Below are 23,971 nucleotides of genomic sequence, written 5' to 3' on the forward strand. Positions count from 1 at the left end.
GTAAACAGGTCTCCACGTCCCCCGGTGAGCCAGGTAGGTAAGGGCAAGCGGCTGGTGTTCGGTTGCTCAAGGGAAAGACAGGCCAGAACACTTCAAGGTTGAACTTTACCTTCCCGTTCCAAAGGCGTTCCTTTGATGATTAGATAGCTAGCAAGGAGAGTCAGGAGGGGAGGCACAGTAGGCAAATGGCTAGATACATAAAAGACGCAGCAAAATTCGCCACAGAGCACCCAGAGAAAGCTTTCCTTCAACTCCAGACGCCCAAAATTCCAGAGATTGCCCTTTAAAATCTTTAAGACAAGGCATTGCAATCTCAGTGGCCTGCAAAGCAAGGCGTGCTTCTATGTTTCACCACTTTTACAAAGTAACATTACTATGTTTCACCACTTTTACAAAGTAACATTACACAATTAAGTTGTTACGTTTGCATCTAGGTATATTATTAGCTGAATCCCACGTCCCAACAGAACAAGCCATACACACAGATACTCGATAGAAGTGAGTCTCTGCTTATGTTCTAACATCTCCAGTCCTCTCTGGAAAGAAGCTACATAGTAAATAATTGACTACTTAGCTGGAAAAATAGGGCCAGATCATTTTTTGATGGAAGCTGAGCTGTGGAAGGATAAGAGTCAGTCTTGATTCTGCCCTGCCAGCCATTCACCAGTCACCGGTCACCGGGCGAGCCAGCCTAAGACTATTACTCTACTGCTCTGTGAGTACCTTCAAGTGCTAACTTGGATAATACTTTCCCAGGACAAATAATGAGGCAAGGATTGAGAACAAGTCTAGGTATCAATCTCAGGGAACACCAAGGGCACTGGGGAACACAGTGAAGCTAGCTTTGATGAGAGGGGAACCACAGTGTAAGCAACTGCTTTTGGTCCCTTTGAGGGTTCTGGGAGACTAGAGGGTTCAACTGAGATCGTCTCACAAAATGGAGATGGTGTGAGTATGTATGTGGGTGGGCGTGTGTGTGTGTGTGTGTGTGTGTGTGTGTGAGAGAGAGAGAGAGAGAGAGAGAGAGAGAGAGAGACAGAGAGAGAGAGACAGAGAGACAGAGAGACAGAGAGACAGAGAGAGAGAGAGAGTAAGGATCATTAGTGAATGCACCACCACAGCTGAGACAATGCCCCCTTCATATTGGCCTATGGACAAGCTTGTAAGGCATTTTCCTGGTTAGCAATTGCTGTGAGGGGTCCAGCCCTGGGTATAGTATTCCACGGATGCCACAAGTCACAGGTAAAGTGTTCATCCTAGGCTGAGAACTTTCCAGAACTCTTTGCTATCACTCGGCTCTTCTCTGAGGCCAAGATACTGCCTCAAGCAGAAAGTTTTTACTGTCATGGCAGCCAAGCTGTGGTAGATACCCCGAGTCGAGCACAGAAGCAGAGATGGTGTTAACGGTACCTATGACAACACACCTGCTCTGTAGCTGTTTCGAGGCAGATGCGAATGCAATGCTAGGTCTATGGTTGCCTAGTCCAGGGCCAAGGAACAGTTGTTTTGTGATTGTTACTATTGCTACATTCCTAAAAATATAAGTAGAGGCAAGTTCACAGTTGTGGTAGGGGACTTGGAGGCAGAAAATATCACTAGAAGTTCCTGGACACGTCTGAAAAGCCTGGAATTTAAAAGGAAAATCAAATGAGTGTAAAGTATTATGGGGTTATGGGTCCTGCACTTGCTCTGCCACAGGGCACAGCTGCTGGGAGGCAGGACCCTGGAAGTTGACTGTGTTTTCCCCACGCTGTCACCCACCGAGTGAGTGTTGGGCTGTATGGAAGCCCCAGGGTGGGAGAGTGCAGTCTGAGGTGCGAGACAACTGGAGCTGGTTTGGGGGTCCCCGGGACTGTGACAAGGCCAGGGCCAACTGGTTCTCAGGCTCTTGGGCATCCAGGAACCACTGGATGTGTCAGGAAGAGCTGAGAATAGAGTGGGGGCCAGTGGACTGGATCTGGTGGGGGAGGGAGGGAACTCCTTCTGGTCCCTGGGGGAGTTCTTGCTTGCTAGCAGCAGGCTTGGGCTTGGCTTGGTCATGGCCTTCTACAAGAGATTAGACAGCAGCTCTATAGGCAAAGGCCTTCTCCATGGCTCCCCAGAGCAGATCCGGATGAAAAGAGATGGGCCATAGTTTTAAGGCATTTGTTGTCATAACGGAAAGTGGATGAGGAAAACCGTACCCCACTTCTCAGGGTGGGCCTGAGATTAAATACCTCTTGCAAGGAAGAATGTCTGAGAAGGAAAGTTTATTGGCTAAACCCTCCAGGCCTTTGGTACATCATTAAAATGAAGATCTTGCTTGAGCCTACATGGCCACAAGTCACAGTCAGGAGGTCAAGTCCTTTTCTACCTGTGGGAGATTTGGGGCATTGCCCTTACATGACTGATGGGGGGGCTGCAGATGGTGACAGGGGCCTGGTGTCCAGGAGTCAGGTATCCCCTTCAGGGTCACTAGGGTTTCTAGCCTTAGCTCAACCTGGAACCAGATTACCTTTTACGGTCCCACAAGTTATATGATTAGAAACTATTGTCTCCTTTAGAATTCTGCTTGTGATTGGTTCTATGGGGTGTGGCTAGGTCAGCATGGCCAGATCTCTAACGAGAGTCACAAAGGGGCCAGGGATGTGGTTCAGCTGTACAGCATTTGCCTAGTGTGAGCAAAGCCCTGAGTTCAACTCTCAACACCACATAAAAACAGGTATGGTAGGGTACACTTGTCATCCCAGCACTTTAAAGGTAGGAAGGTCAGAAGTTCAAGGCTATCCTTGGTTAGATGGTTGATTCAAGGAAGATACATGTCTCTCTCTAAAAGAAGAAAACAGGAAGGCGGGGAAGAGGAGGAGAGGGAGGAGAGAAGTAAAGGAGGGGGAGGATGAGGGACGATAGAAGGGCTGGAGAGGAGATCCGGGGAGTTAAACCACTTTATGTTCTTCCAGAGAACTAAAGTTTACCAGCCCCCACATTGGGAGGCTCAGGCCTAAAAGTTTAGCTTCCCAGGATCCAATGCTCCCTTCTGGACCACTGAACTCCATGAGCACCCACATACAATATACATAACCACACATATTCATATAATTAAAAATAAAACAGATCTTAGTGTGATGGGACCTATAGCTCTGTGAGTTTAAGGGCAGGATAGCCTGGGCTACACAAGACCCTGCCCTACCACTGCCACTGCCATGTAAAAAAGGCCACTGAAAAGAAACAGGGAGCTAGGCATCCTGGCAATGAGCCTCCCAAGATGTGACTATGTCCCAACAATGGAAAACCCCAGCCTGTCTCTAGAACGAGAGCTAGCTGACTGAAAGGAAGCTGCAGTAAATACTTCTGCCTAACTTGGATCAGAGCTCAGCTTCTATGAAGTTTAGTTCCAACTTTAGACCCAACTCGGTCAGCGTGAATCCCCACAAATTAACTCCCAGGGCAAACAGGGCTGTTAGAGGAGAAAACGTGAACTGCAGCCAAGCAGCTGGGCCTGTCAGTCCGGTGGCTGCAGAAGGACTCTCTGAGGCTGAGGAGGAATATAAAAGAGTGAGGGAACCCGGAGCAGGAGGCACGGAGGCTTATGCTAGCTGGCAAATCACAATTCCCTCTGTAGAAGTCCAGGCTTCTGCCTAGTACACGAACACGGCTTTCAAAAGGAAACGGTTGTCCGGCAGGCAGGAGAACATTTCAACTATGCTTGTTGCTTGCTTACTCAAACACAGTTTCACAAAGAATTACTATCACTATCTGAATCTATGTTGCTTCAAAAACGAACATCTTTCTCTCAGTCCGTATCAGAGGCAGGAGGTTCTATCCCTCTGAGAAGCGATGTTCGGTAGCAGACCTGTGAGGAACTCGCTAAATATGAAGGGATAAGGCACCCTTCAGAATAAACTGTATGGAAATGTTGGCTTCTGACCTCCAGCGACTATGATAAGTTTCTGCAGCAAAATGTTCATTTATAAAACAGAGCCGGACTGGGGAAATGACTCGGTCAATAAGATGCCTGCTGTACATGCACAAGGACTCGTTCCATCTGCGGAACCCCTGTTAAAAAGGCTGTTGTGGCAGTGTGCACTTGTAATCCCAGGAGGCAGACACTGGGCTCACTACCCTGCCAACCTAGCACAATGGTAGGCTCTAAGCCAAGGAGGAGACCCTGCTTCAAAAATGTAGTGGAAGGCATTCCTGATAAGTCATGCCAGAGGTTTCTTCACATGGGCATGCACACGCACACACATGCACAAGTGCACACACATGCACACATATGCACACCCACAAGTGTACACACAGACACACACAAACAAACACACACACACACACAGACTGAGTCACAGTCACAAAGGGTGGTCCTGCAGGACAAGTTGGGTGGTCTGGAACCTTGCTAGGCCCCTCATCAACCCCATAAGACCGTTCTCTGTGCTGTCTCTCTCTGGCTGCCTGTCCTGAGCTCCATCTCGCTATAACATGTCCACCCCAACTGTTCATTAGGAAGTTCCCCTCTCTCTGCCCTGGGTTAAGAACTGAACCAGAGTGTAGATTATGAGCACCATGTAAAAATTCCTGAACTCCTGGTCATTGCCTTGTTCCAGCTCACACGCTCAAGAAGTACAAACTCCTCCAGGAAGCCCACCTGTCCCTTTGATCACCTCTCGGCCAGGTCGCAGTTACACTAGGATTTCTTCTTATCCCATTTTGGTTTTACCTTCTGAATCCATAAAACTGAAGCCTCGGTTTCATGTAGCTACGTAACGTATGTAACTAAAGTAATGTAGCTGGGGAAATGTCCTGTTTAAGTAAAGCGCTTACTTTGCAAGCACAAAGACCTGAGCTTGATCCACAGAACCCACGTAAAAGTGCTGGGCATGGCAGTGTGCCCTTCTGATCTGAGAGCTGGCAAGGGTTCACATGGGATGGCCTATTTGGTGAGCTCCAGGCCACTGAGATGGACAGCTACCTGAGGAGCATTATATTTGAGAATGTCTTCTGGCTTCATGCTGGTACATACTCCACACACTCAAACACACACGCTGGTACATACTCCACATGCTCAAACACACATGCTTGTACATACTCCACATGCTCAAACACACATGCTGGTACATACTCCACACGCTCAAACACACATGCTTGTACATACCCCACATGCTCAAACACACACAAGCAAGAGTTATCAATAAATATGGTTTCCTAATTGCCTCAGTTGCCATCTTCTTATTTCTGTGTCTGAGTCAACATCATGATTAATATCCTCCTCCACAAGGGTGATTGATTATGCACACACAGTTACCTACTGTGCCATCCTCAGAGTACTGAGCGAGATACCCACCTCTGTCTTGATTTTACAACGGAGGACTCTGGAGCTTAGGGAGTTTAGGTTTAAGTTGACCAAACCATTGCTCAGTTAGAACGGGAAGGGTAGAAATGTTAATCTCAGACTGCCCCTGTAGCCTGTGATCTAAACCACAGAGTACTTCTGCTTTGCCTCTGTCTTATCAAACTGTGGGCTTCTGAGGGACCATGGAGATTAGAGACATATGTGGACTTGGTTCTAACGGAAGCTATGATCATGACATCCTATATGTGTGTTTTACCCACGACAGTGAAGTTATTTCTTGGGGCATTCTCTTTCTGGATTTGAATAACTAACAACAACCATGATGGTGTTCAGTCAGGGAAACTCTACCTTCTCTGCAAAAACAGAAACAAACAAAATCCTGAAGAAACGTTAGCCTAGCTTCCCCCTTCTGCCTTATCCCTGCCCTCTCAGGCGCAGGCTTTTCCTGACACCATGGTCAGCTTCTCTCCTTGTTTTTTCTCTACAGAAGTAGGAATCTTCTTTTCTCCCAAGGAAGCCTTCCCGTGATGGGAGTTACACGCATGTCTCAATGGAGGGGAAAATGTCCCACGGTTGAAATCCAGTTATAAACTCCTCATCTGCAGATTGTACAACTCAGCAGTAAGAATTTTCTCTCTGCAGAAAACTGGGGCATAATCAAGTCTTTCAATGAAGGGCAGAGAAGGGAAATCAGAGAAAATCAATTCCGTATTTTTTAGGTGTGGAATGCAGATAAAGGAAACGTTCTGGCAACGTCTTTTTGGGGAGAGCAAGATGGTTTTTTTTCTCCTCTTTAAGGCTGGGCCTTTTTTCAGTGCTTGCGGTGACCTTACCTTGTCATTCAATGTGCTGACCCTGGTCCTTCCCCAAGTGACGGTACGAATGGACTACGACACAGGCAGAAAGCACTGTGGGAACACGGTTGACCAAGATCACCAGCACCGAGCCCTGCTCTTCAGTGCCCTGACATCAGCAAGTTCTCTAATCCCCTTCCCAGTCTGGTCCCTCACCTATAAATTGGAGCTAATAGATCTGCTCCTGAAAGATTGTTCTGAGCTCTAAATAAGAATACAGAGAACTCAAAATGTCTCAGAAAGTCTCAGGAAACTTGAGAATCCTTATTTGTAACATTTGAAGTACTCTTCTGCACAATGGACTTGATTATTTTTGAATTCCACCAATAACAAACTTCATCAGAGATAGAAACTCACAGTGACAAGGTGAGACCTCCCAGTCCCAACAGCCTAGCGCAATGCAGTGTTGCCTGCCGTCAGTCTCAAACCCAGGGCAGGTGTTCCTGCACAGACACTATCATGGTCCTCCATAACCCATGGATTGTAAGTTGCTCTCCATAGTAACAATATTCAGGGTGGCTACTTTAAGAAGTAGTCATGTCCAAAGGAGCCAAAACCATCAAATGGAAAAAAGATAGCATTTTCAGCAAATGGTGCTGGTCCAACTGGAGGTCAACATGTAGAAGAATGCAGATCGATCCATGCTTATCACCCTGTACAAAGCTTAAGTCCAAGTGGATCAAGGACCTCCACATCAAACCAGATGCACTCAAACTAATAGAAGAAAAACTAGGGAAGCATCTGGAACACATGGGCACTGGAAAAAATTTCCTGAACAAAACACCAATGGCTTATGCTCTAAGATCAAGAATCGACAAATGGGATCTCATAAAACTGCAAAGCTTCTGTAAGGCAAAGGACACTGTGGTTAGGACAAAATGGCAACCAACAGATTGGGAAAAGATCTTTACCAATCCTACAACAGATAGAGGCCTTATATCCAAAATATACAAAGAACTCAAGAAGTTAGACCGCAGGGAGTCAAATAACCCTATTAAAAAATGGGGTTCAGAGCTAAACAAAGAATTCACAGCTGAGGAATGCCAAATGGCAGAGAAACACCTAAAGAAATGTTCATCATCCTTAGTCATAAGGGAAATGCAAATCAAAACAACCCTGAGATTTTACCTCACACCAGTGAGAATGGCTAAGATCAAAAACACAGGTGATATCAGATGCTGGCGAGGATGCGGAGAAAGAGCAACACTCCTCCATTGTTGGTTGGATTGCAGACTGGTACAACCATTCTGGAAATCAGTCTGGAGGTTCCTCAGAAAATTGGACATTGAACTGCCTGAGGATCCAGCTATACCTCTCTTGGGCATATACCCACAAGATGCCCCAACATATAAAAAAGACACGTGCTCCACTATGTTCATAGCAGCCTTATTTATAATAGCCAGAAGCTGGAAAGAACCCAGATGCCCTTCAACAGAGGAATGGATACAGAAAATGTGGTACATCTACACAATGGAATATTACTCAGCTATCAAAAACAACGAGTTTATGAAATTCATAGGCAAATGGTTGGAACTGGAAAGTATCATCCTGAGTGAGGTAACCCAATCACAGAAAAACACATTGGTATGCACTCATTGATAAGTGGCTATTAGCCCAAATGCTTGAATTACCCTAGATGCCTAGAACAAATGAAACTCAAGACGGATGATCAAAATGTGAATGCTTCACTCCTTCTTTAAAAGGGGAACAAGAATACCCTTGGCAGGGAATAGAGAGGCAAAGATTAAAACAGACACAGAAGGAACACCCATTCAGAGCCTGCCCCACATGTGGCCCATACATATATAGCCATCCAATTAGACAAGATGGATGAAGCAAAGAAGTGCAGGCCGACAGGAGCTGGATGTAGATCTCTCCTGAGAGACACAGCCAGAACACAGCAAATACATAGGCGAATGCCAGCAGCAAACCACTGAACTGAGAATAGGACCCCTGTTGAAGGAATCAGAGAAAGAACTGGAAGAGCTTGAAGGGGCTCGAGACCCCATATGTAAAACAATGCCAAGCAACCAGAGCTTCCAGGGACTAAGCCACTACCTAAAGACTATACATGGACTGACCCTGGACTCTGACCTCATATGTAGCAATGAATATCCTAGTAAGAGCACCAGTGGAAGGGGAAGCCCTGGGTCCTGCTAAGACTGCACCCCCAGTGAACTAGACTGTTGGGGGGAGGGCGGCAATGGGGGGAGGATGGGGAGGGGAACACCCATAAAGAAGGGGAGGGGGAGGGGTTAGGGGGATGTTTGCCCGGAAACCGGGAAAGGGAATAATACTCGAAATGTATATAAGAAATACTCAAGTTAATTAAAAAAAAAAAAAAAAGGAGTCATGTCACAAGGGCAGAGCCATCGTGTACCTTCTTGTAAGCAAAAAGGAGCCCTCACCAGATAATAAACCTCATGACACCTTGACTCTCGGACTCCAGAACTGCAGAAAGTAAATACTGATTTTATACACTACCCAGCCCATGGTATTTCATTAGCAGCCCAAACGGTCCATGATAGACACACTCAGATGGCCCTTTTCTAAGTTGTGACTTGCGTGTCTAGACTTCTTCCACCAACAGTTTCCTCCATCTTCTTCATGTCCTGGAATCCTTGGCTTCCAGGTAGCCAGAAGAGAAGACAAAAATAAAAGTCCATATGGGATATTTAAAGGCCACATCCAGGTATCCAACGCTCGGCTGCTTGACCCCAAGAAGCCTGAAGAGACGATGAGATGTAGTTCAGTATGCGTCCTTCTCGGAAGACCCATATCCTGATGGTAACAGTAGAAGAATGGAGACGCCCACCATCCTACTTGTTACTTTGAAAGAAGCAGGACTCGATTAGGGGAGGGAGGGTGCATGGGCCAAAGGAAAGATGAGACCGGTCACTGGTTTATTAAAGACATTTAAATAGAAAACAATCCTCGGGTGACATGAGGCAAAATTATGCAGAGAAAAAAAGTTTTGATGGTTCCCTCATTCCTCTCTCCTCTCCTCTCCCTTTTTAATCAGTGTCTTTGGCTGCCTTCTAGCCTCCCAGACCCCCAGCAAAGGGCCCCCAAGTACCCCAGTCCCTCATAGAACTGCTTCATATCTCAGACAATGATGTCCATTAAACAATGCCTTATTTCCTCAGAGCCATATTGTCTGATAGATGACAGCTAATTAATCTGATAAAGTAATTCATGCAGCTCAAATAATAGTTATTGTGGGAATTGTTACTAGGCCCATGTAACCTGTATTTTTAATAGGTTGCTTCTAGAGACAATGCCTTAACCTAAATAAATTGCTCCAAAGGTAAGGACTGCTCAAACGGCAAGAATCTCGGTCCTCCACGCTTGACAAGGGCGTGTGCCGCAGGATCAGCTCTGGCGCCCACAGTGAGAACCCTCCCTTGCTTCCTTCTTTTTACTGAACATCTGCAGTAATTGAGGCAGGGGTTTCCGTGTGTCTAAAACACTTCGATATGAGGTTGGAGCGCGTAGCCCAAACAGGGTCTTAGGAAAGCGTTACCTACTGAGCAAAGAGCGCTCTATTGCTGCACGAGATCCCTGGTATCGATTGATTTCCTTCCTAAATATGGAATCCAGTTCTTGTGAACAGCAATAAAACAAAAGGACTCCATAGGGGTCATTGTAATGCTTCTAATTGCGTTCGTGAATTAACATCCCTCGCTGACTACTGATTCAGAAGCATCACGTTCGCCCTGCTTCCCCGTGAAGAAAGGGTGCTGTGGTTCGGGCTTTCGTTTAGAGGTTTATTTTGGGGACATTCACAAAAGCATGGGGCTTTTGCAGTGGATGTCACAGGAGCATCCCAGGCCCGTTGGACATGAGTTGTTTCCCTGGGGTGTAGATTCGTAAAGAAGCAGATTCTGAGTTCTGCAACCAGAGTACAAGGTACAGGATTGTCCTTTCTACCACGAGATGGAACAGGCCTGTCTTCTGTGAAGAAATGCTTACCCCAAGAAGATCTGTTCCTTTAAGAAGTCAGGAACAGTCCAGGGAAATAGTTCAGTCAGTTAGATGCTTGCAAGCCCAAGGGCCTGAGTTCAGTTCCACCAGCACCCACGTAAAAAGCCCAAGGTACCTCTGTAATCCCAGCAGAGGGGAGACAGAGGCAGGACAATCCCTGGGGATCGCTGGCCAGCCAATCTTGATAAATCAGAAAGTTCTAGGTTCAGGGAGAGACACTGTCTCAAAAAGTAAGGTGGAGGATAACCAAGCTTCTTGACATTGACCTCTGACACACACACACACACACACACACACACACAAACACACACACACACACGCATGCACGAACACACACAATCAGAAACAAGGAACAGAGGAAGCCTGGCCCTGTATTGGGCTGTATGACATAGAGTTTCTCCCCTATCACCGAGAATAAGGCCACAGCTCCTAGCTGTCCCTGGGGTCCACTCTCAAACATGGCCCCTTTTCCTTCCTTGATGCTTTCTAAACCCTACTAGAGTATTAGATTGCTGTGATTTTGAGCTCGCTACTCCATTCCAGATGTGGAAAAGCTAGTTGCAGAGCTCAACACACCTTCTCAATGATGCTCATCTGGCACCGAAGGCTCGTTCTCTCTCCAAGGCGAGCCTCATCTTCCGCGTCCTGTAACAGACGGCAAAGAGAACATTTGGTCCTTGTTAATGAAGAGACACATACTATTGTCCTAATGTGTCCTATTACATATCACCCATGGGACTTTGCAAAGTTCTTTCTGTCCCTTTACCTTGGTGTCCTCTTCTCAGAATAGGGAAAGCATAGAAAAGGCCATGCAAGGCAAACCATGTCCTATTTAGGAGACAGAAAGCAGCCACAAGACAGTACAGAATTACTAACAATAACATGATTTTTGTGCTGTTAACGGACCTCACTTTTGACAGTTCCCTAGGTAAGAGGTCACAGTGTAAGAAAGAGTGCTAAGTATCTACCCTCCCTAAGCTTAAAGATCTACTTGGGAAGGCAGACTACATGAAGTCATAGAATAGAAATATGTTCTCAGAGTTAGGGAGATGGCTCAGTGAGTAAAATGCTTGCCATGCAAGCATGAGGATCTGAGTTCAAATCCCCAAGGCCCGTGAAAAAGCCAGTTGCCATAGCACGTGTCTGCCATCCCAGTGCTTCAACATTCACTCAGGAATCACCAGAAGCTCTCAGGCCAGCTAGCCTGGTATACAAAAGGCAGAAAGAGACCATATCTCAAACAATACCCTGACCTCTACATGCAAATTGCTGTACACACATGCCTTCATTCACACATCTTACACACACACACACACACACATACACATGAGAATATATATTTGGTATATGTGTAGTAGCTGTTCCTGGCTGTCAACTTGACTATATCTGGAATGAACTAAAATCCAGAACTGGAAGACTCACCATTGATCCTGATCTTGAGGCTGGGAGATACAAGTTTCTGACCTGGATCTTGGCATGGAGGCTGTGAATCCCAGGAGCCTAAGGCAAGAAGATCTCTGAGTTCAAGGTCACCTGGGACAAAGCAAGTCCCAGATCTAGGCATGGTGGTACACACCTTTAATCTGGGACATACCTTCTGCTGGAAACTTATATGAGGACATTGGAAGAAGGAAGAGTCCCTCACCTGCCTGCCTTGTGGGACTGAGCCACCACTAGATCCTTGGACTTCCATTCACAGCTGCTGCTGACCATTGTAGGGGAGTTGGACTACAGACTGTCAGTCATCAACAAATTCCCTTACTATATAGAGACTACCCATAAGTTCTGTGACTCTAGACAACCCTGACTAAAACAATAGGTAAATGTAAAATATGAAATGCAAAATCCATACAATCAGAAATAATAAGAAGTGGTAATAAACAGGAAATACCACAGTAATTGAGCTGGCTCCGGGATTTTTGGACAGGGGCCAAAGGAGAGGTATGACAAGCATGTCACCCGTGCTACGACAGTCTGAGCAGCCACCACACAGCTTGTACTTAACAAGGAGACAAAACTCAAATTATCCATGAGATGGTGGATTCCAGACTTAATTAACAAGCCACTGGATTGCACTTTTCGAGTTGCTTTTTGATGCCTTACAAGTTATGTTGGCAACGGTCAAGCCCACTCTCCAGTAAATTCAACCGCATAAAGACCAGTTGATGTCGCAAAGAAACTTTTAGAAAGAGACAGGCCTAATGACTTCCTTTGTTCCTCAGAGAACCCACATCAAGCCAAGCCTGAGTCTGGGTGATAAAAAACGGCTTTCCCTCTGCAATCGTAGTTTCCGTTCTTCTCATCGTAGGGCTGAAGAACGTTTGTCCTCAGTCAGCAGCAATTTCCAAGGGGAAAGTTGCCCTTTGTGTTCACCCAGTCATGCTTACTGGAGCAGAGGGCACCTTTACTGGTGCAGAACGTCTCGCACATACATCCCACTGGGACGGCTATGAAACGCGGATTCTAGTTCAGGAAGTGGTGTCTAAGACACAGGCTCTGCATTTCTCGGCTTCCACCCGATGCCAAACCACTTCCCTTCCTCAGGCCACGTTGAGATGTGCAACCAGGTAACTGCGCAGTGACGTGTGTGCAGTACAGATCGGGACAGATCGAAAGCCGTAATGATCACGTGACTCCTTCAGATCCTTGAGCGGAAGTCCTGATCAGAGGCACCAGTAGGCAGACACCGTCCTTGATTTCCCAGGAGAGAAAGGCTGTTCCCCTCCAAAAATCTGTTAGCTTTTATCTCATGACTAGAACACCAAAAGCACCAAGGCCCTCGAGTCATAGTAGCCGCCAGAAAATTTGCAGAGTGGAGAAGCCAGTGAACCTCCTCTTCCTTCTCAGATATCTGAAAACCAAAGGTGCCGCTCTCCATGGAAACTACTGAAGAAGCAAGTCTGCGAGGGCCCAGCGAGGGCCCAGCAAGAGCAGGAGAGAGAATCGGCAGGCACTCGGGACTCCTGGGTGGTTTTACCTGATGATTTTAATGTTGTCACAGGAAACAGGCGACTCCATGCTATTTGCAAGCACAGATGGAGGTCGATCTTGTGGCCTGTGTGTCACAGGAAAAAAGTTCTGTAGGTGAAACACTCCCCTAGCTTTCAAAGCTCTAAGGGAGGTATGTGTCTTTTCCCTGTGACACCATGACACACTGTGATCCGACAGCTGCCTCCTGCCCACTGTTGGCATGGGTCACAGTCACAGAAGGGCCCCGAGGTAGGTGTGTTTTGTCCTGGGCCCCCCTCCTATGCCCATAACTCTGAAACTACATGACATCTTAACCTTTTAAGAATTTCTTCAAGACAGCATTTAAAAACACCCAAATCTTTCTTGACCTTTACATTTTAACGGAGGATTTTTTTTTCTTAAATTGATGTTACAATAATTTTTTTAAGCTGTGGCATTTTTAAAGCTACTTCGAGAGGAACTTCACTTTCCCTAACCCGCACTATTTGAGACCAATCATTAATCATGAAGGGAAGACACCAAGATTCAAACTCTTCTTTATTATGTTTTCGTGTTTATGAAATTTTCTTTCTATCAGCCAGTGTGGTACTCCTCCCTTTTTCTTTTATTAGCTATTGGCAGAATTTGTTTTCTAGGTCCCAGATCTCTCTGTTCACTACTACGCCCTCTTCAGCCATTTCCCAGTTATCCAAGAACTCCTTCGGATTTGCAGAGAGCAATGATAGATCTACCTGAACCAACAAGATGCAAATGAAAAGCAGACCTTTCTGTCTGTGAAGGTTCAAGTGACCTGTCATTTAACAGTCTTTTGGGCTCTCCCACCTCACAAAGGCAAGTCTTAAAGAAAAAACATGGAACAAGGGAGCTCGGAGGTTCACGGGGGCTTAGGTCAGAGGTCACAAAAATAGATAAGCATTCAGAGGAGATTACTGAAGTCCCCACATTGGCCAGCTGTTATCAGCATAAATCAGTAGTTCTAAACCTAATGTTCCTAGCCATGAACTTAGATGGGAGGAAAAGAAAAAGTATTGCATCTTGATTTGTACCAATTGCTAAATGGAATTTTGTTATTTTGTTCTATTATGAGCACAGGAGGGAAAACACTATGGTATTAAGAAAACCTTGACTGTGTCACCAACCAAATCCCAAATATCTTCAGGGTACTTTACACTAGCTGCAGAGATCTGGAAACCCTCCTTCCACTTACCACTACTTGAAAAGCCAGATCTAGTCTGGCGGCTAGATCTTATCATTTAATGCATTAATAAGGGAGAATCTATTAACTACCACCCAGTTGTATATTTTAATACTCTGATAGTAATGTTGCAATGCTGTTTCTTCCATTTAAATTATACATGGATTTGGTACTAGGCATTTTAAAGCATGCATAACCGAGGGAAGGGTCTACAGGCTTTACTAGAAATCAGAAGGGTTTGCAGCACACACAGAAAATGGGGAAGAAGCCTCCTTTGGGCTGCCTACATTCCAACTGGCCATTGTCATTTGAATGTGTACGAAGAGGAATGCTTTTGAGATTCTTTTTCAGTTGACTTAATTAAATCCAGTGGTATTTCCAAACACTTTCTTCAGCACTTATCCTAGAGATATCTGTTCATTTGCAACATTCATTTAACATGTCCATGACTTCTGTTGGGCTACAAGGCAAGACTTATAAAACTTTGTCCAATGAGTGACTCATAGCAGTTTCTTTCGAGACCCTAGACTTTAAGAAGTCAAATCACTCCTACAAATTCCTTACTGAGTCATGAGCTCTGTGTTCCAGCAATCTCCAGTGTCCACACGAAGTATCAAAAAACCAATCTGTCCAGCTATAGGCTGGGTAATGTCAAAGGACAAAAAAAATCTCATGGGGACATTTACCCAGCAGCCATTTATTAGAAGCTGATTTGATATGCAAGGCAAACAAGTGATTCTACAGGACTCCCAAGATTCAGATGAGAGCCAGAGTGGACAATACTACTTTGGACAGGAAGCAGACCGTACACTGATAAGATGGCTTAGAAGCGAGACATTCACAGCATGAGTTTGGTCCCAGGACCCACAAGGTAGAATTGTCCTTTGACTTATACAAGTATGTCATGACATGCTCAGGAACCCACCACACACACACACACACACACACACACACACACACTAAATTGATAAATGCAAAAAATAGTAAGAACTAGACTATATGTGAGGGGAAGATTTTTTGAATCTTCATATAAATGAACTTAGGACTATCCGGCTACTCCCCTAAAAGATCATGCAACAGAATAAACTTCACACTCACCCTCCACACTTAGTTAAACATATTCTAACAAATATCCAAGAATATAACAAACGACCTTAAACTAGAAATTCAAACTCTGAGAGCAGAAAGGAAGAAAATAAATGGAGAAATAAAATAGAGTTGGCTCAACTCTAGAAAAACAGTAGGAAGGAAAGGCAATCTTAGAAATAAAGACGATGATATAGGGCGGGTGCCTGAAGGTAAGCAGGCTCCTAGAGACGGTTCTTAAAGGACAGGGAAGGGAGACAAAGCAGTAGCCCAGAGCAGGAGGGCAGCACAGGAGAACATGGTGAAGATTAGACAAAATGCTACAGGTGCAGGGGGTCGGGGACAGGGTCTGTGTCACTTTATTCCCCAAAGAAGAGAAAGAAAAACTACAATATCTTTTTTTTTTTTTTTTGGTTCTTTTTTTCGGAGCTGGGGACCGAACTCAGGGCCTTGCGCTTCATAGGCAAGCACTCTACCACTGAGCTAAATCCCCAGCCCCTACAATATCTCTTAAAAGGTGTAATATGAGAAAGTTCTATCAACATAAAATGGCCTGATTTTACACACTGGAAAAGCAGAGTAGAGACCTGAGAAAATTAACTAAGAATAATGAAAACTAAGGCATATTTTAGAAAGACTATGAGATTTAAGATACGATGATGAAATCCACAAAGAGTTCTGTGCCAAAAAGAAGGAAGAGACAGAAAGGCAGGCTGGCAGACAGACAGACAGGGAGGCAGACAGACAGGGAGACAGACAGAGGCAACTTATCAGCAAACAAATTCAACTAACATCAGAGTTTGAAAAACCAATATACAAAGAAGCCAATAATGGACTAAAATTGCTTAAAAGCTTAAAAATTATGAGCAAAGGATTATTAGTAGCACAACTTTTAATATATAAGGGCTTACAGAAGTCTGTGCCCATAAACTGTACTTGATAAAATGAGCTTTATCCAATCAAATTATAACTGGAAGAAAATGTCAAAAAAAAAAAAAGGAGATCTGTGAGCAATCATTTAAAAACATAAAAATGTACATATAAAACCAAAATGAGATACAGTATTTTGACAATATAAAACTATTACAACTGGGGAATAGGAGTGAAGCAAAATGGAGATTCTTACAATGCTGCATAGGCAAATTAATAAGAGCACGGGCATCACGACTTGGGGATATGTTAACAAAGCAGGTAAGCCACTATTTAACATCAGAAAAAGAAGAGGGATGCAGACAAATACAAAGTAAGAATCATAACGAGGAAAATGATCACAAAAGAAAAGACACTTGAAAATTCTAAGTCCAGGTTACAAGTCTCTATGCAAATAAATGTACAAGGTGGATAATTTCTTAAGGAAAACACATTGCACTAGTTAAGTTAGAAATCAAATCAATTTCCATATTAAAAAAAAGAATGTCAAGGAACAGCCTCACAAAAGCAATCTCCAAACACATGATTTCGAGGAAGAATTTGTCAAACAAACCGCCAAACCTCAAATATCAGTTGGTCTGGAGCTCTCTGCACTGTTCCAGAGAGCTCAGAAGGAAAGAAAGTGTTTCAACCTTTCTTAATGCAACAAACAGAAACAAAGACAATAAGGAGGAAAGCTACAGCGCCAAAGCGCTCATCATTATGGGTCATAGGTGATGAAATACCAGCAAAGATGCCTAAGGGAGGCCGCATCATGAACGTTCCTCCAGATACAAAGTTGCTGCCAGTGCTTGGAAGCTCTGTCAGTGGTTAAGAGCACTGGCTACACCAGCAAAGGACTGGGGCCCACTTCCCAGAACCCACATGGTGGCTCAAAAGCATCTGTAATTATAGTTCCAAAGGATCAAACACTCTCTTCTGGCCTCCCCAGGCACATATGTTTTGAAAATACATACAGATTGGCACAACACATAAAAAAATTATTTTGTCGTTGCTGTTTTTGTCTTAGTTTCCTTTCATGTTGCCATGACAAAGTGCCCTAACAAAAGCAAATTGAAGAAAAAAGGGTTCATTTGGCCTAAAATTTCAGATTACAGCACATTGTTGTAGAGATGTCAAGGTGGCAGGAACCTAAGCAGCTAGTCATATCACATCCACAGTCAAGAGCAGAGACCAGTGAATAAGTACAAGCATGCTTGTGTTCAGATCACTTTTTCCACTCTTGTGTAGTTCAGAATCCTCTTCTTAGGGAATGGTGCCACCCACAGTGGACAGGATTTCCTATCTCAGTTGGTATAAACAAAATAATCTCCCACAGACATGTTCACAAACCAACCTAATCTAGACAATCACTCATTGAGACTCCCTCCAGAGTGACTTTAGAGTGTATCAAATTGACAATTAAAGCCAGCCATCACATTTGCAATGAAAAATTGTTAAGGAAAAAGTTTATCATTTGACAAAACTTAATATATATTAATTATATTAATGGTAATGCTATTCCTTAAATAGAAAAAGATGAACATTTCCTCAATGTGATTAGCACTAAAAATCACTCTCTTACTTAATGGAGACATAATTGAGATTAAAACTCTTACAATTCTATAAAACGAGAGTATGCGCTGGAGCATGAATAGAGAATAGTTAAATAGACAAAAACACTAGTAGACTATGCGTATGGAATCAGACCCAATACGTACAGAAGTTTACTGTTTCACAAAAGTAGCAAAGTCACTGGAGAAATGGGCAACTTTTAAATAAATAGTTTGAAGCTTCTCGGTAGTCATTTGGGAGAAGAAAGATCAAATGAGACTCATATTTCACAGGCAGCAGTGGAATAAACAGAGTGGATTAAGGTTCTAAATATAAAAACTGAGACCATATCATATGGGGAAAATGACGGAGTTATTATTTAACTTTGGTTAAAAAAAGAAACAGGTTTCTAACTATGATTTAAAAAATCATTTCTGTAACAGCAGCACCATATAGGGCATCGCATGATGGCTATGAAATAGGGGAGCTATTCATGCTGTGTACTGGAGCAGAAGGACTAATATTAATACATGGGAACCTCAAAGATAGAGGAATGAAAGATCAAAATACTGATTTAAAAAAATTAAGAAAGGTGAAACGGAAGCTTGTTTGTGAAGCTGTGGAGAGAGATCAGCCATCTCCACAGTTTCCCATCAAGAGTTCAAATTGATAGAACAGCTGTGCTAGCTGCACAGGAAAATTAGGTATAGGTAAGTGTTTCATTCTGACCTAATAATTCCACTTCTTAAGGGTGGTAGCTCTGATATTGAACACAATGCATGAGCATGGATTTGTTGATTCCTTCCCTGATTGTAATTGCAAAGCAGTGGAAACACACATGTGGAAGAACAAATACACTAGGAGACACTCCTCAGAATGGAGTACCATGCAACTGAACACAACGGTAGGGAAACATCTGGAACCAGCAGGAGATGCCTTCTGCAAAAGAGCGTAGGAAAGAATAACAAAAAGAATACCCAAGGGGCTGGGGATTTAGCTCAGTGGTAGAGTGCTTACCTAGGAAGCGCAAGGCCCTGGGTTCGGTCCCCAGCTCCGAAAAAAAGAACCAAAAAAAAAAAAAAAAGAATACCCAAAATATATGCCACTCGCTGTGCATGAGACCAGATAGACGAGATTAGAGGCATTTTCTCTCATATTACAAAAAGGGGAAATTCAAAATGGGTCAACGGGGCGAAATAATTGCCTACCTATAAACAAAATAAGTACCTATCTAATACAGCCATCTGATGGGAAAACCAGCAGCCCCCAACTTAATGAAGCAATCGAGCCTAAAATAATCAGTAACAGGGCACATAAAGCATGGGGCATCCCTGGGTAGGATGCCATCCAGAAAGAGACAGTATCCTTCTGTGGTATTCTTGCATTGCCTCATCCCAACCACGAAAGCACATTAAGTAAACCGATTAAAAGATGTTCTACCAAGTCACTGGTTGGTAAGCAGCCTGAGAAAAATGCCAAGATTACAATGGATGAGGAGGCTGAGGAGGAGAGGTCAGCGAGGAGGAGGTGCCTAATGAGAATGAATAGCTAAGAGCAGTACAGCATTCCTGGACAGGGCTTTGGGACAGGAAGGGGACATTAGCCACGCCACTGGCGTGCTTTGAATGAAGCCTGTGGCTTAGTTGATAACGTACGAGAGTTCATTCTCTACTCCTGGCGGTCGTGTTATGATGAAGGGAGAGGTTCAATATACACCAAAGTGGGGTGAGGGACACAAAAAAACTCTGCTGAGGCTAATGTCAATTTTCATGAGTCTAAAATTAGTTCAAAAAGAAACTGTGGGTTTGAAAGCACTAACAGATAAATAGTCTCTTACCTTATATTGGTGGGTTTCTGAAAGCTTCCGTCTTTCCACAGCTGTCCCATAAAAGTTTCAAAACATTTCGAAAGCCGCTTAGTGTTCCCACTCTAGGTGATCAGAAAGTTGCCAAATTGGTGAAGACACCGAGAAAGGGAGACTGAAGGGGCAGCCGAGGAGGCGGGGCAACCGATGGAAACAGTTTCAAATGACCTCCTTTGTGATGTTAAATTTACTCATAACCTGAAACGGGCTGTAGTCCACACAAGGGCACAGAAACCATCAGGTAAATTCAAGGGCTTAAAAAAAATGCATCTAACCACCTCCTGTCCAAAATATTGGCGCTTAACCTTTTTCCTGACGATGCAATCTGCTCATTGCATCCTAGCGGACTCGGAGACCTAGATTGCTACAGGAGCAGAACCATTTCCTTGTCCTGATTCCATAGGTCCGTGCTGTTATCAGCTTGAGGTCCTAGGGGGATGTGGAGATGTGCCTACTCCCTGCACAGAAGGAGAGCATGCATGACGTATGTCCTTCACAGAACTTTTGTCCTTAAAAGCTATTTTAGGGAATCCATTGCAATCCTGTTTCCCCAACAACCGTATCAGGAGATACTTGTCCCTCTATCTCAGGAACAGAGGAAACAAGAGACAAAGTTTCAAAATGCTGGAGGAGCTCCTGAGAAAGTTGGGGTGTACAAAGATACCAGCAGACACAGTTATCTCCAGCTTCTGGGTCCTGGGTGCTGGTTCAGTGGGCTGCGCATCTTGGTAAGAACAAGTAGCCACAGAAAAAGCAGTTGCCATGGGCATCCCATAATGCCCAAGCCTTGACGCTGGATGCTTTCTTCTTTTCGAAGCTGTCTTCATCTCTATTGTTTGATGCGGTCCTCAATCGGTAAGTGAAGCTGGCAGGAGATCACTCCTTTTTCTAATCTCACCACACCGACGACATTTTAAACCCCTTTTCTTATGTGACTTTATTCACTTGCCACCAAAAGAAAAAAAGAAAAGTAGTGTCATCTCCCTGTTCCAGTTAACTGAGTGGCAGCCACTGTCTGGCCCAATGTCACCTATAGCAAGGGTGTCACACACCTCCTAACCCACATCCAAACTGAACCAGACACACAACAAAATGGGGGGAGGTGGGACACGGTCATGAGTTCATGAGCTTCTGACTGATCCAGAAAGAATCTATACGGTGATGTCGTGATAGAAAGGAGCTGATAGGGTCATTCTGCTCAGCTGTGATCCGGTCGGGACTGGGCAGAGACGACTCTGGGCACAAGTCAGAACAGCACCTGCCTATCTTCGGGGGATCTCTGTGGCAGGCTCAGGAGCCCTTCCAAGGACTTCAGAAAGCCAGGTGGGATGTACACTAATTCACTGATTAAAGTTCAGAAGGAATCCTCAGCTGTCTGAGATAGGCATAGGATGGCTCCTATTATGTAAAAATGTCGCCCAGCCAGCTGGCTCTGCTCCTTGCCCTCACATATCTTAAAAGATCTAGTGCTCACCCTGCCTCGCCCAGGAGAACTGGTTTTTTTGTTATTGACACCACTGCTCACCCTTCAGCATGCTTCTGGGTCCCATGGTGTCCCAGATTTGCTCCATGGGCTTGCAAAAAACAAAAAGGAACCAGGGAAACTGGAAGGGACAGCAGGCCCAGGAATGAGGCAGACGGGCCAGCAGGCAGAGGACCTTTATCTCCTGGCTACTTTGAGAAGAAGGCCCAAAGGACCACTCCTGGCCATCCCTCTATTGATCCCACATGTCAGTCAGACAAAGGGCACTTCTCTCATAGCTGTCACCTCGCCTACGGTGGCATCAGAAACGGCCGGATCTCACCACCATCAGCCGGCACTCTGGAGGTGGCCAGGTGTGGTAGGCATACGCAGAAGAAGCACCCCGTGAGAGAACCCTAAGGCCTTTTCCTCCGGGCTGGCACGATTAGTGCTTCGGCCCTTCCTGGGCTTGTGTCGCTTCCTTTGGGGACCGTTTCACCCACACAAAACACGTGATAAATAGCGCAGTGTGGCACCGCACAGACTCCTGGAGTTGAAGGTCATAAGGAAGAGACCAAGCCCCAGGAACCTCAGGATGTTCCCAGCCTCACTTGTAAATCCAAACAATCTCACAGTTGTGAAATGGAAAGTTTGTGGGGGGAAAAAAACAAATGCTTTGGTTATTATTACAGCTACTACATTCATAAAATATATTTCATCGGATGGGGGGAGTTTGCACAGGGGGTAATGAGATTTTTTGCTTTATACATTATTTATCGCCGCTTAATCCAGGTACTGTGGGTTATTTTTTTTTTTATTATTATTCCTTCCCTTTTTCACAGCTACAAAACCACTTCGGTATTTCTAATTTATTTCTGCTTACAATACAGATGTTCTCAATTGTGTTTCTAACTACATTTCAACCGTTATGGTCGCGTTTATTCGTTTGTGTCAGCACAGAAGCGGAGGTTGGACGGGCAAAGCACAACTGCCAGGTTTCAAGATGCCTGGATAAAGGACTTGCACGGGGCCGGCGGGTTGCTGGGGGGTAGAGTGCCTACCTACACGTGCAAACAGCCCTAGGTTTGAGCTCCAGCAGCAGAAAACCAGACGTGGTACCTACTGCCTAGAATCTCAGCACAGGGAACCAGAGGCAGGGGGATCAGAAGTCCAAGATCAGCCTCACCTACGTGGCCATATGTTAAGTCTGAGGCCAGTCTGGATAACTCGAGACCCTGTCTTTAAAAACCTGTTTAAAAAAAAAAATCAAGAAATGAAAACAGGTGATACCGTCTTCCTCATCAGTTCATAGACACTTCAGGCCACAGCCCCTGCAGGTGGGAAGTCAGGGCACTAACCCCCATCGGCACATAAAGGTCATATGCCTTTAAAATGGCTCTTTGGGGACGGCCATTTGGAAGGAACATTTGGACAACATTTGGGTTATGTCCTCACAATGAATTTCCAAGCTGTTGGAAACAAACTAAAGAAACTCAGTCTGCCCTGAACACTAAGAAACAAGCGTGTAAAGAGCCTTGAAGGTCATGTGTAAATATTGACATTTTAATTTTATTTAGCATACCAGGCTGGTCGTTCCCATTGCTTATCTTGCTGTAAAAACTCCTCACCTCCCCTTGCACTGCCCCGCAGATTGTCGGGAAAAGATCTGAACAGAGCAGCCATGGGTGCTCTGCCCTCTTTGCTAACAAGGCTTAGTTTTGTTTGTGCAAAATCTGAGTCAGAGGGGCGTTCCTGCCCTCTCATCTCCAGCACGGACCGATGCACCTGATTAGATAACAGAAATTTGTGGGCGGAATGTACATGTAGTAACATGAAAGCCAAGATGCAAAAGCAGTTAGGAAAAAAAAAAAAAGAAAGAGAGAGAAAAGAAACAGCCCTCCCACTCACTCAGAGTCATGTCAGGTGTCTGCAATGAACGTTATTTGGGGAACCAGTGCCTAGCTTGTTTGGTTAATTCTGTGAGTACTCAATGGCAGCCCGAGAAAGAAATCCAGGCGTGTCCAGAGCTCGGTGTCCTCCTCTCAAACTACAGAGCTGATTTTAGTCAAAGTCCACTGAAGGTGAGATACAGGCTGCCCACCGGGGTTGGACTCCCATGCGTACTTAACCAACTTCACTGAAGCATTTGAGCTTAGAACGACTATATTTCCCAACCCCAAAAGCAATCGGCCCGATGATGATATGTAGAGTATCCTGCAGCCTGGGGCCTTGCCCGAGGCTACTGTCTTCCCCCACGTTGGGTCACTAGGATCATTTTCGTGCCAGATTTGTGCATTGAAATACAGGTTCTGTAGAAATGAGAGGCCAGAGAGTTAAACCAGAAAGAGACACTGGACCACCACCAATGGTCTTTAGCCTAAAAGGCTTCTTGTATGTATAAAGAAGAAAGGGGATGTAGGGACAACATGGTCTTTTGATGCTTCATGAATCAAACTCCCTGACTTAGCACAGAAATCAGGAACTGGCGCTGAAGAGATGAACTAGAAGGTAAAGGCTCCCCAGCTTGAGAACTTGAATTGGATCCCCAGGAACCACATGGGTCATCTGACTTCCACATGTGCTTGGTGGGCACACACTTAGACACACTAAACAATAAATAAGTAAGTAAGCAAATAAATAAATAATGTTTTTAATTAAAAAACAATACAGAAATCTTAATGGGGGAAAAATCACGCCCTCTGGATTTGAGTTAGGGAAGTAGCAGGTCAGCCATTCAGGATCTGGCCTCAGTACCCAAATAAATGCC

At 44.7% G+C, this 23,971-nt stretch overlaps 2 long non-coding RNA genes across 3 annotated transcripts in view; both read right to left on the bottom strand.

Moving 5' to 3' along the window:
• The window catches only part of LOC120100960 (uncharacterized), a 47,722-nt gene extending 27,038 nt beyond the window's left edge, over window positions 1–20,684 (bottom strand). Inside the window, exon 1 of the long non-coding RNA XR_005501377.2 lies at window positions 19,716–20,684. This is a non-coding gene — a long non-coding RNA (uncharacterized LOC120100960). The remainder of the gene's footprint in view (window positions 1–19,715) is intronic.
• LOC120100961 (uncharacterized) lies at window positions 3,390–14,265 on the bottom strand. Of its 2 annotated transcripts, XR_005501379.2 has the most exons (4): window positions 12,552–14,265; window positions 11,587–11,664; window positions 10,741–10,809; window positions 3,390–8,906 (listed from the first exon to the last, which is right to left on the bottom strand). It is a non-coding gene; the product is annotated as an uncharacterized LOC120100961 (long non-coding RNA). The 2 variants fall into 2 exon arrangements; XR_010064483.1 differs by having other exon boundaries at window positions 11,587–14,265.
• Window positions 20,685–23,971: the final 3,287 nt, after the last annotated feature.

Source organism: Rattus norvegicus, chromosome 2 (genome assembly GCF_036323735.1).
Source record: "Rattus norvegicus strain BN/NHsdMcwi chromosome 2, GRCr8, whole genome shotgun sequence".
Lineage (NCBI taxonomy): Eukaryota > Metazoa > Chordata > Mammalia > Rodentia > Muridae > Rattus > Rattus norvegicus.